The sequence below is a fragment of the Balaenoptera physalus genome (assembly GCF_965194825.1).
Source record: "Balaenoptera physalus genome assembly, chromosome: 8".
NCBI lineage: Eukaryota > Metazoa > Chordata > Mammalia > Artiodactyla > Balaenopteridae > Balaenoptera > Balaenoptera physalus.
This window is the reverse complement of record NC_138887.1, coordinates 120,956,544-120,970,280: the sequence shown is the minus strand read 5'-3', so window position 1 is coordinate 120,970,280 and position 13,737 is coordinate 120,956,544. Positions and strand designations below refer to the sequence as shown.

Below are 13,737 nucleotides of genomic sequence, written 5' to 3'. Positions count from 1 at the left end.
ACCTCGGGTGCTAACACACTTACAAATATTAGTCTGCAGAGGGCAATGGGGCCAATAGTGTAGCTATTTAATTCCTGGTACACAGTGGGGTCTGCCTTGTGCTTCCGAAGGTAGTGAGAAGCATGGAACGTTCAGAAGGGGCTGCATTTTACTGCTGGTTCTGTGTCCTTCAGGCCCTTCCTGTTTTTTTCTCACTCAAGGAATATCACGGGAACGGGGCTCTGGGAACTCGTATGTTTTTTTCATTCTGTACCGTGACCAGGGGTGTGAGGCATCCCCCCATCTCCCGATGCCCTCACAGCCTTTCTGCCTTTCTTTACTCAAATTCATTTCTGCCTAATTTGGGTTTGTTGTTAAATAGCAGTGGTGCCTGCCCTCAGCTGCCGCTCACACAAGGATCTGTGGTTCAAGGCAAAATGGTAAGAAAAGAGAGAGTGACAGTCTCAGCAGGGCTGTGGGAACCCGGGCACAGGAACCATCGCACATTCAGGAGGCAGGACAGGCCAATGAGATCACCTTTTTGGAGCCGACAGCATTAGAACAGGACCTGAGAGGCTGGGTGGTTTTGAGAGGAAGACATTATAATGACACGCCCTTCAAGGTGCTGATAAGTCCCGAGAACTGTGTGTCCCGATGGAGCCCTACTGCTGGCCAGTCCCCCTGTCTACAGGGTAGACTCATGACACAAGCTTGACAACAAGACCGATTCCCAGTTCCTGGGACACGGGACCAAAGCTGGCTCCATCAGAAACCTGAAAAAAGATTGTACACGTAGTCATCAGGAAAGAGCAAAAGTTTACCAGTCCCTGGACCAGACCGATGATCTGGAAGTCAGTTTTATCTAGATCTCTCCTAGTTTTATTGATGAGTTCCTGTTTCAGAAAACAGAGAGGTGCTGACATTTTAGAAATAATCCAAAGAAAGGTGTCTCTTTCACCAATTCACATGTTCTGCCTACACTCAAACACGTATTTGATACGTGCTCTGTTTCAAGCACTAGGTATTCCCAAATGAAAAGACACGCCCTTGCCTTTAAAGAGCTCTGACCTAGTGGCAATGTTCAGTGTGTGTAGGAATCATCCATCGCAGTGAGGATACTTCTTGTTTCGTGCTTGCTTTACGGAGTGGTATACCTAGGGGCAGAGGGGAGGGAACTTCTGACTGTCCCATCCCCACCTCCACACCCAGCAGACAACGTGACACTTGTGCTGTCTTGAAGGATGTCTAGACTTTGTCCAGAAATGGAAAGGGGCAGAGGGGCAGTGGATAAGGCTGTGTACCAAGGCATGGAGGCAAGACAGAGCCTCCGCGAGGTGCGGGATGTTGGTGGAAAGGTCAAGGGTCAGGCAGTTGAGATGCAGGGCTGAGAGAAGGAGGCGTCAGGTGAAGGAGGGGCTGCATGGGAAAGACACCAAGCTGCGAGCCCGGGCACACAGATGAAACTCGAGTCCCAACCAGGGCAGAAATGGGATATCTTGGAAAGCAGACTTGTGGCACTGATACATCCCTTGAGGTGACACTGAGTCACTTGACAGATGGCACGGAAAGGGCAGCAGAGGCCATGCTGCTTTTAATAGCTTGTGACATTTGCATGTCTTTCTTTCCCAGCTAATCCCTCCCCTTTAATCATTCATCCCAGGCAGGGATTTTACCCGCTGCCCTGGAAGGAACTGGAAACGCCAAGGGAGAGGTGGCCACTGCTTTCGGAAAGGACATGTCTTAAAAATAACCTCACTTCTTTTCAATTGGGCACAGCACGTGAGGAGGCATCTGGGAGGGAAATAATGAATAATGGAGAAATGTCAGCTGCGGGGCGCCCATGGACCAGGCTGCTGGAGAACTTCCTGCCTCTTCTTCTTCATGTTCAGCCTCGGGAATTCATCGTTTCCCATCCTGGACCGCTTGTTGGCAAACTAATGAATGTATGGCCTGACAAGCAGGACAGACAACACAAATGCTTAGTCATGACCACATCACCAGCGCAGGGCTGGAGCTCGGAGGGGCCTGGAGCATTCGGCTCGGCCCCTGACCTACAGACGCTCAAATTCCAGTGGAAAAGAAAGAAAAACTGGCCATTTCCTCTGTGGTGTGATAAGCGCTCCCCCAGCTGTGTGCAGAGGGCATTCCGGGAGTCTGTCGCAGTGACATTAAACCCAGACTGGGGATTAGGGGTAGGAAGAGGGGCCATAAAATGAGGTTCCCTTCCCTAAAGATTCTACCAAAAGAGCAGAGTCTGAGCTGTAACCCAATGAGTCAGGGAAGAGGGCAAAGTGTCGCTCAACAAAGAAACCTCTACCCACATACTTGCAGCTCTAGAAACTTTGCAGGGATACTGCGATTAGCCACATAGGGACAGCAGTGACATATGGCCAGGCCCATGGAGAGAGGCCTGGGTGGTGCCGGTGGGAGCAGGTAAAAGCATCTCCCTGCAGCCCTAAGAACCTCTCCTCACCATGGGTCTCACCAGAGTTCCCGGCGCTTCAACCCCAACCCTAACCCAACACGGCATCAGGGCTAAAACTAGGGGCGGCATCTGTCATCACCGGCCACTCGTCTGCACGTAGGTTTGGAACAGATAGGTTAGGAATGGCTTCCTAGGAACCGCCACCGCTCACGTGACTGCTCAGTATTCACCTGTCTCCTCCAGCTACCGGGAGCCCATGTCCCACTCTCGAGGGTCAGGAGGAGAAATAATGAGGCCAACAACCTGGCCCCCAAGGACGTCAATCCTGGTTCTAGGCAGTGATAAGGTGGTTGGATACCTTCAAAGCACCAGGCTCTAGACACCTTCCTGTTCTCACAGCACAGAATACACAGCAGCTTTCTATTCACAGTCTGGCAACTCTCTACGTTTATTTTCTAATTTCCACTACTCATGTTTGCAATCTATTTGGGGTAGGAAGAAAGAAATAAGGAATATAAATAAAGCCAAGCATCTTCCGCCAACAGTGATCCTGCCAGGGGCTGGCTTGCTGGTTCTCGGAACAGGATGACAAAACAGGTGTGTGTGTCCCAGGGTTTCACTGTCACGAAATTAGCTGTGCCTTGGTTCCCAGACCACCAGGGCATGCAGCATCCTAGAACAGGACCAATCAGAAGTCTCTGTGGAGTGAGTGAGTCATCTGGAGAAGAGGATGGTTTCCACACCTCTGGGTTTGGACCGTCCTGGTGCCATTCTCTGGAATCTAGTGGCACCAGCTAACCGGTGATTATCCCTTTCCTATTTAATTTATCCAGCCGTGATATGTCCCTGTTTGACCACATATCCCCCAAAGCACAATGCATGATATTCAGTATCTCATCATTTTGGCTTTCCTAACTATTTACATCAAAATCAATTTCCTCTCTTCCTCCCCCAATTGCTTTCCCCAAAGGAAAAGTCACCAAGAAGAGTAAGCACCAATAAATTGGCAATAATGATTGAATAATGGGTCCACTACACAGAGAAGATGAGTCAAATTCAGTGACAAATACACTGTTCCTTAGAATTCCAATAAGCCAGCCAGTAACCCTCCCAATAGTTTAAAATAACCAAAAAGCTACTTGCTTTGAGAAAATCATCAGTAAGTCAGTGTTAAGAGTTGGAATTGGGTTCCCCAAAGAAGATATGCTGTCCTAACCCCCAGTATCTCAGACTGTGACCCTATTTAAAAATAGGGTTGTTGGAGATGTAATTAGTTAAGATAGAGTCGTGCTGGGGTATAGTGGCTCTACATCCAATATAACTGATGTCCTTAGAAGAAGAAGGGAAGGGACACACAGAGAGAAGAAAGTCATGACAATGAGGCAGAGATAAAAGTGGGCCACCAGAAGCTGCAAGAGACCAGGAAGGATCCTCCCCCATAGGTTTTGGAGGAGGGTGGCCCTGCCGACACCATGATTTTGAGCTTTTGGCCTCCAGAATTCAATATGTCTCTGTTGGTCTAAGCCACTGGATTTGAGCTGTTTTGTTACAGCAGCCCTGGGAAATGAAAAGGATCCGAGATAAACTGACTTCTTAACCTGGATGTGATGCAAAGTAACCAGAAGAGTCTGCCGGAGATTTCCTCCTCCTGCCCCCAAAATACTGCCATTCCACAAACTGACATAAAGAGGGAGAAATCCTGCCATAAATACATCTACTTAACATGCTCATATTCACTGTGAAGCTCTTATTTAAAGCAAATAAGATGACCTTTAGTAATTCAATGTTTTACTGATGGCCTACAGACACAAGAAAAGATGCTCAACATCACTAATTATTAGAGAAATGCAAATCAAAACTACAATGAGGTACCATGTCACACCCATCAGAATGGCCATCATTAAAAAGTCTACAAACAATAAATGCTGGAGAGGGTGTGGAGAAAAGGGAACCCTCCTATATTGCTGGTAGGAATGTAAATTGGTACAGCCACTATGGAGAACAGTATGGAGGTTGGTTAAAAATCTAAAAATAGAACTACCATATGATCCTGCAATCCCACTCCTGGGCATATACCCAGAGAAAATTCTTATTTGAAAAGATACATGCACCCCAACGTTCATAGCAGCACTAGTTACAATAGCCAAGACATGGAGGCAACCTAAATGTCCATCAACAGATGAATGGATAAAGAAGATGTGGTATATATATGCAGTGGAATATTACTCAGCCATGAAAAAGAATGAAATAATGCCATTTGCGGCAACATGGATGGACCTAGAGATTATCATACTAAGTGAAGGAAGTCAGACAGAGAAAAAACAAATATTATATGATATCACTTATATGTGGAATCTAAAAAAAATGATACAAATGAACTTATTTACAAAACAGAAACAGACTCACAGACATAGAAAACAAATGTATGGTTAACCAAAGGCGGAAGGGGGGAGGGATAAATTGCGTCTCCCTCCCACCCTCCCTATCCCACCCCTCTAGGTGGTCACAAAGCACCGAGCTCATCTCCCTGTGCTATGCAGCTGCTTCCCACTAGCTATCTATTTTACATTTGGTAGTATATATAAGTCCATGCCACTCTCTCACTTCGTCCCAGCTTACGCTTTCCCCTTCCTGTGTCCTCAAGTCCATTCTCTACGCCTGCATCCTTTTTCTTGCCCTTCCCCTAGGTTCTTCATGGCCTTTTTTTTTTTTTAGATTCCACATATATGTGTTAGCGTATGGTATTTGTTTTTCTCTTTCTGACTTACTTCACTCTGTATGACAGGCTCTAGGTCAATCCACCTCACTACAAATAACTCAATTTCGTTTCCTTTTAAAGCTGAGTAATATTCCACTGTATATATGTGCCACATCTTCTTTATCCATTCATCTGTCGATGGACGCTTAGGTTGCTTCCATGTCCTGGCTATTGTAAATAGAGCTGCAATGAACATTTTGGTACATGACTCGTTTTGAATTATGGTTTTCTCAGGGTATATGCCCAGTAGTGGGATCGCTGGGTCGTATGGTAGTTCTATTTTTAGTTTTTTAAGGAACCTCCATACTGCTCTCCATAGTGGCTGTATCAATTTACATTCCCACCAACAGCGCAAGAGGGTTTCCTTTTCTCCACACCCTCACCAGTCAGAATGGCCATCATCAAAAAATCAACTATATTTCAATTAAAAAAAGAATTCAATGTTTCCCAAATTTTTTGGCCAAGAACTCTTTTCTGCACAAGGAGACATTTAAAAAGGACGGCTTGGAAGGTGTCCCTGCACAGTGTCCCCTGAGCTCTGTTAACAAGGACCCAAGCTTATTGCAAAGGAACTGCAAAGCTGACAGTTCAATATATACACACTCAATGATGTGAAAAGAATTAGATTAAATTAGATTCTTCATAAATGTATTTTTAAGCAAAATTTTATATGTTACTAGTCAACAGATTTTATTTGAACTCAATGAGTATGAGACCAGGTCAGTCCTGGAGCCATAAAGACTAGGAAAAATGCCAGGAGCTGCTGATTATTCCAAACAATCAGATGTGCTCTGACTTTTCGACACTGAACTAGAATCATGTCATTAAAAAGTGCTCTTCCCCAAAGCAAGGCTTTCAGAGCTATTGGGAGCTTTTCTAAAAATGGACACAGATTTTCCCTTCTCATTCTGGCCTGGCTTCACTAAAATTTGCATCTTGCCTCTCAGTTGAGCTGGGCTAATTAGAGATTTTCCTTCCGTATTTCCCTAAATGTGTTTCTGCTCTCATAGTATTTTGATGTGTGCCCCCTTGGGAAGGCCCTTCTTTGTAACCATGAGCACTTGGGAGGCACTGAGCTTTGAGAAACACTGACCCAGAGAGCAAGTCAGGTGCCCAGAGATGTTACTAGGTCCTCCTGACTTTCTACGTTACACCTGCTGCATATCAACCCCAGTAAGGTGGCTGGTCATGGAACCATTGATGCCCACAAGCCAACCTCAAGGCGTTTTAGGCAACACGGTTGACCATCAGGTATTTCAGGTACGTGATACCTTTCCAAGGTTTTCACTGAGCCACTGAGTCAATTTTGGAGTATTTTGATCTTGAAGGTTTTTGAGTTTGTAGAAAACTCTCCAAGGTCTCCTTGAATACAATGCTGGCTGTGATTCATTTTGGGAAAGCCTTCCATTCATATTCTCTCTCCCACCCCTTCCAGTCTCCAGTGGTGTTGCATTCTCTGGCACAGCTCCTGGTGAGCTTTCTGAGATCAGCAAGCTCATGGGGACGGCTGCCTAAGTCCAAGAGAGAATCAGCACCTTGACACTGAGTCTCTCTCTTCACACCATGGGTTGAGTTCTGGGAAATCAGGCAGGTATTGTGTGCTCTGGACCACAGCGGGGACCAACCAGAGTCTGGGTGCACGAGTACAGCCTTCCTCACCTCCGAGAAGAACGTTTCAGATGAAAGTCTTGACAAGCCCTGGTTTAAAGCGTAGCACATCTATTGCCTGGGTTAGCCACTGTGCTGGACATTCTTCTGCCTCTGTGCTTGGTGTGTGTATGTGTGTATGTGTGTGTGTGCGCGTGTGTATGTATGTGTGCGTGTGTGTGTGTGTGTGTGAGAGAGAGAGGGAGACAGAGAATTAGAGAGACAGAGACACAGAGAGACACGAGAAACCTGAAATTGACTAGATAAGCTCAACGTGAGTAGAAGAAATATAATGGCTTCCTTGGTTTATTCTTGACCAAGAAACATCACCACCGGACCACCGAATCTCTAAATACCCCTCCAACTGCTGAGGGTCATGACCGTCTCCCTGCTGGGGGTGATGAGGACACTTCTCCAACCACATAAAGCAGCAGAAACCACTTCAAAGGCACATATTCCTTCTGTTCTGACAATTCGATGGTACCCCCAGGTCCCCATCCACCTGCTTCTGAAGCCCGAGTGAAGAGACTTCTGGAAGATTTTAAATGAAAAGAAAATGTGCCGACATATCTGCTAATAGAGAGAGGTAATTAAGAGGCAGGGATTATGCTAAAGTGAAATTTTATACGAATCATAAAGAGAAGTGGGTTCAATACTTTTGTTTACAGTTAGAACACTTTTTAATTTTAATTACCGTAGCCAAATCCATATCTGGCCAATTTTCCACTATTTTCCTAAACAGCTCCTCCGATTCCATACTTTTTTTCATTCTGTTTTAGACGGCCATGTTTGCTAGCCTGTCCTCTTACAATAAACCCTCAAGTTGAATCCCCTGTGTTTATGCTTCCCCTTCCCTAGAAGCTAGTCCCTCAGCAATATTTTCTGTGTCCTTCAGTTGGACCTATTCTGACCACTGCTGGGGAAAATCTATTTATTGAGCGAAATATTTCAAATTCTCAATCACAGGATGGTCTTCAAGAGAAGTCATGTTTTTCAACCACCGTTTTCTAGTTTAGTTTTGAGGCATCAGGCTTCAGAGGGTCGCCATGAACATCTCTATCGAGATGACACCATCCCAGGAATTAATCCAGGGTCAGAGTGTACTTCCTCGTTTGTTCTCCTCTCAGGAGGGGAGCCTGACCCAGGACCTATGGCTCCAGCCTCCACGTTTCCTGCACGGAAGTTGGGGCAGGGGTGTGAGGGGCACAAACCCACCCCAAGGGGGATCTTGATTAGCTCTGATTAACTCTGGCATCACTGGCTCCTCCTAAACCCATGGAGCCCATTGGTCCAGCTCTCTCATAACCAAACCACTCAAATAACCCACATATTGGGATTACGGTTTAGTTATAAATACAAAGGATTACAATTAAATAATCAGAGCCTATGTGATCACTGGGGGTTTATCACATTCCCTTCCTTTCCACAGTTCCAGCCCCAAGACGCTCCGCCGAAGGGCGTACCAGAGTCCTCTACCCTTCCTTCTCAGAACAATTAGATCTTGTAATAAGGACTTCATGATAAAACTGCATTTATTTATAGCATGCTGGGCCCTGTCCTAAGTGTTTTACATGTATGAACTAGAACATCAAAATAAACCAATGAGAACAATACCGTAGTATAATATTTTCCCCCGAACTTTATAAATGAGGAAATTGAAGTCCAAGAAGAGTTAAGTAACTTTTTAAGGCTAAACTACAAGTAAATGGTCAGTAGGGTCAATGTTCAAGCTCAGGTGGTCCAGATCCAGCACATCACCCACTGCAGTGCCCTGCCTACACCATGGACCATCAAGCGACAGCCCAGCCCTGTGCCCTGTGATAACGGTGTTGGGTGGACACATGATTGATTCTATGTGCAGCGTTTTCATAAACTACAGCAAGAACAGGTCATGAGGAAATCCTGCCAACATCTGTGAGTTTCTTGGATAACCGCGCTGTTACTCCAGAGCTCAGTAACACCCACATCCCCTTTTTCATGTGAAATTGTATGTACAAGTAAAATATTTTAAAAGCACAATTGCACTAAGGAGGGGATCAAGTTCTGGTGGCTCCATCCCACCCCCCTTGCTGGCTCCAATCAGGACCCCATTACTCAGGGAAGCAGAGTTTGAAAACCACAACAAATCCAAACTAAAGCCTGGGGTCTGGCTTCCATGAGCCAGTTAAGGGGGACATCCTCTGGCTGACAAGGCACCAAAATGATGCTCTACCACGTAGACCTTTGACCTCCCTGGCTGAATCTTATTCACCCCAAGTTGCCAGAACCTCCTGTCTGCGGGCCGGGCTGGGCTCTGCTGTCTTCTCTGAGGTTTCCCTCTCTAGACCCCTGCCCACATACCCAGTGGCCTCATTCCTCCTCCTCCTCGGGCCATCTGTGTGTCCTGGACCACTGGCATCTGGTGGTGCTCTGACAGTGACTGGCTGATGTGGTCGGTCCGGGATCATCCCTAGTTCCTGCAATCATACACCTGATGCTCAGAGACACAGGGAGGGTGGTGGACCCGCGGGGTGGAGCCCCTGCCCAGGCTGCTCTGCGGGCGGGTCTGCAGGGGTCCAGGGCTCCCTGGGTCCTCTCAGGTACAGAGAGCCAGGGGGTGTGTGGGTGAGATGGCTTTTCATATGCGGTATACACCCCTCTGGCTCCCTGGACTTGAACCAGGGTGCTGAACTTTGAAACGGTGTGACATTAACTCACTTTCCTATTCTTCATGAAATGACAGCAGAAAACATGCTTTTGTGAGTTTTTTGGCCTTAACTGTACAGAGGCACTACTTAAATCCAGTGGTCAGAGAGCTGACTGTCCAAAGCTACGCATCTCCTTATTATCTGCTGCATTATCTTTATCTAATTTCCTGCACTCTGGCACCATTTGACAAGTCAGGAACTACACATGCTATTAGCACATCTTTACATGAAGGATTGAGTCCCCCTGCCGGTCCCTGATTACCCGTTCAAAGTGCTGCCCGTGACACAGACAGTATTCCAAAAGGAGGGTCTGATGGGATTTCTCCAGCGTTGTTAAAAGTGCAGCCCAGTATGATGTGGGTATAAGAGCCCTCACGACATATATTCGTATTCCAACCCTGTCTGGCCACAGAAAAAACAAAACTGCAAATCTTCATTTCGCATAATTTATTTAAGGGGTCTTGAATCAGTCTTACTGCAGCCTTGAGACAGCCTCTGGAGGGCAGTGTTGCCAGACCAGATTGTAGATGGGCAGAAAAAGAAGGTAAATCAGGGTCAAACCTAAAGATCTCAGCTGCCTGTTCCAGCTCCATCCTAAGTGCCAGGTACCTCTGACTGTGTTATCATAAAAATGTATGCTGTAGGTACCTAAAGCGCCTCTGGCAGTTTCAACTAGATTATCGAATCCAGGAATATTTTTTTTCTGTCAGAATCTGTGCATTTTGGTCTGGGAACTTTAGTTTTCCTCTAATGATATACAGTTCAAAAACATTCTGATTTGACTTTCTACCTGCCAGATAAACAGACGATCATAGTATCACAGAAAAAGAAGCTGTGATCTTTTTCTTTCACTTAAATTGAGAATTAGGTAATGCAAACTTCTAACCAAAAACAACTTATCGCATTGCTGTATTTATAAGAATCTCTTCTTCTCAAAGATTTGCATTTTCCCTAATGGGACTACTTCCTTTGATAACCACAAAAAAAAAAAGAGAGAAAAAAGTCAGCAGAAACAGTTATATATAGAAAATTTAACTCATACTTTTTTACTGAATGATTCTTTAAATTCTATAGTGCTTTACAATTTTCAAAACTTTCATGTACATGATTTCATATAATCTCATAAAACCCCCTTTTTAAAATCCCCTTCCCCTCACTGGTAACCACTAGTTTGTTCTCTATATCTGTGTCTGCTTTTTTTGTTTTGTTCACTAGTCTGTTGTATTTTTTAGATTCCACATATAAGTGATATCATGCACTATTTGTCTCTGACTTATTTTTAACTCGCACTTATTTTTAAACTCAGACAAAATATTACAAATGCTAAATATTACCCATCTTAAGCAGGTCCTACAAAAGTAACTCCTACTGTTTCCTTAATAACTAATTTGTCTTCTCAACTGTTGCTCAGAATCAAACGATAAGTGAAATCCTGAAAAGAAGAGAATTCATTTGCAGCCACTTATAAGCGGCCACGCAGGAGGTCCAGAGTTCTAATGTCAGAACTCTTTCAATTAACAAAAAAAAAGGCTGGAGAAGTGTGATTGTTCAAATAGACGCGAGCAGAGAGTTTTTTTCAGGTGAGATGCCAATCCTTCACCCATTCCTTCAACAAAGACTTACTGAGCACTTTGGCTGTACCAGACACTGTACCAGGCAACTGGATACAGCAGCAAACAAATCAGCCAGAGATCCTGACATCAGTCAGCTGATATTCTACAATGGGGGGGGGAGACAAAAATAAAACAGGCATAATAAGAAAATTATATAATACGTCAGCAGGTGATAAATGCCCTGGTAAAAGCAAAGCAAAGCAGAGCAGGGTGGGGAACATCGGGAGTGATGGGCGGGGGAACTGCCACTTTAAATAGGGTGGGCAGCGTGGACCACTGAAAAAGCGATGCTGAAGCAGAGACGTGAAGGGCAGGAAGGGAGGACGTTCCGGCAGAGGGAACAGCCACTGCGGTGCCTTCCGGTCGTGACAGGGACCTTGGCATTTGCCGAAGGAAGTGAGGGTCCTGTGCACGGTTCCCAGCCTAGGAGCAGCCGGAGCAGCTCTGAGCCGGGACGGGGTCACCCAGCAGGGCAAGCGTCTGGAGCGAGGTCAGCAGACAAGCGCGTGGACTGGCCTCGCGGCAGGACGAATCGGATGCGGGCAAAAGAGGAAGCACAGCCTGGACGATGGTGGGAAACCTCCTCCTGGGCGTCCGTCAAAGTAGGAGCATGATTCTCAGGTGCCCGTAAGAGGGAGTGACAAGATACCAGGGGCCAAAACTGACCCCTCAAGCACTCCCCTGCTTCAGAGACACTGCAGTGAACCCCAGGAGCAGCCAAAGGCTGAAGAACAAGACTGTGCTCTTCCTATGGTCGTGATGAAATGAAAGACCCACTGGAGGAGAAGCAGGAGTATTAAGGATCATGGAAGGCAGGAGCAGGGACATCGGGATTCTGCTCAGGTGCGCTCCCTGTACCCGCGGAAACAAAAGCCTCCGGGTGATAGGATCTCCCCAGAGCTGCAGGACAGCCATGAGGAAGCGTATCAACGATCGCATGTCCAGCAAGGAGAGCGCCGGACAAGGAAACCAGACATCCCCGCTTATCACAGTCAGCTCCTGTTGCTATAGAAACAGTGCCCCGGCTTTGACAGCATCCCCCTCTCCCTTTAATAGATAACCAGTCATTTAGGGGCTGAATTTTCTGTCCATTCAGAGGAACTAAATATCTGGAAAAAAAAAAGAAAGAGAAACTAATGACACCTTTCTACGTCTAAAATGGAGATGAACTGATCACGGGCAGGACAGGAATTGGGGGAGAAAGAGTATCGTGCTAGAGCTGGGTGTTTCTGATGACATTTCCTATCATTTAGATGAAAACATGCCCTCTTCAGTTCTACATTGTAAATAGAGGCTCCGTGTAAAATGGATTCCAGAATCCACGTAAGATGAGCAGAGCATACACCAGAGACAGAGCCTCAGGATGTCAAGGCTTCCCTGTGTGAACCTCTGATCCCCGACTTTTCCAACTTGAAAGGTCTCCAGTCAAAAGCCCAAAAAGCTCATTTCTAAGGCTGACCCTTAGCAACATCCTGAAGGCTGCAATGTTTGCTTTCCTCATTATTATCTCGGAACCTGTCTGTCCACTCCTACTGCCCAGTCCCTCCCTCCCCACCCCTACACCCACCACGAATGCACACACTGTCTTTAGGAAATGGGTCCCTTCTTATCCTTTCCCATCACCCAACAAACATGCTCCCAAAGACAGGAAATGAGGGCACTGATAAGACTCAGGCACTCCAACATCTGTTGCCCTCCCAGGGGAATTTCCATTTCAGTCTTTTTGAGAACTAACAAGTTTTAAGTGAGATGCAGGAAGGTAGAACGAAACTTCCTGTAGAAGTTTAGAAAGTGCTGATTTTGCCCAGAGGTGACGATGCAGTCAAGGTCCAGAAACGATGAATGGTGACTTGTCCACATGAACACGGATTGCCCTGTGCTCCTCAGCTCAGGCTAGGTGACACTGTCCTAACATAATCTCAGTGGTTTACAAACATAAATTTATATCTTTCCCACTGAACGGCCACTACCTGGAATATTGCTCGTTTCTAAGGCAAAAGGAAAGAGAGAGCAGAGCAGCTCACGTGCCGGCTCGTAAAGCGTCCACTTAGGAGAGCTAGCCTCACTCCCACTCCATTCCAGCAGCCAAAGTCAACCACATGGCCACACGCAACGCTAAGGGGGGAGAGGAGGACAATCCCACAGGTGCCTGTGAGACCCATAAACACGTGCAGAGCAGCACCAACGACCCTCCCCCCGCCAGGAACACTTAGCTTGAAGTCCAGTTCGAAAACTCTGAGCCCAACTTGACTTCCCTGCTCCATCCCTCCACTTGCACCCACTGGTGACTCCTCCGCATCCTTCCACCTAACGAACCACTGTCCTCATGTAAGTTTCAGCTGAGCCTCTGTTCCTTCCGAAGGGCTGTTCTCGCCAGCAGTGCGCTCTGGGGTGAGGCAGTGAACAGATGGGTTCCCTGTGGATTCCGAGATTCACCTGCAGCACAGGTCCCTCAAACCCGGCACGGCGAACACACATTTGCAAACCGGAAAAGATGAGATGAACGTGACGGAGAAGACCTAAAAGTTCACCTGGGAAACTAGCTAGGTGTCCGATAACGTAGCCAAGCGTTCCAGAAAGTGGCATCCATTCTCTTCGTGAATATTCCCGAGACCATGTGGCAAGGTG

General features: G+C 46.4%; 1 protein-coding gene across 4 annotated transcripts in view; it reads right to left on the bottom strand.

Moving 5' to 3' along the window:
- Window positions 1-13,737, bottom strand: part of DPP6 (dipeptidyl peptidase like 6) — a 1,128,731-nt gene that overhangs the window by 851,189 nt on the left and 263,805 nt on the right. The window lies entirely within an intron of this gene.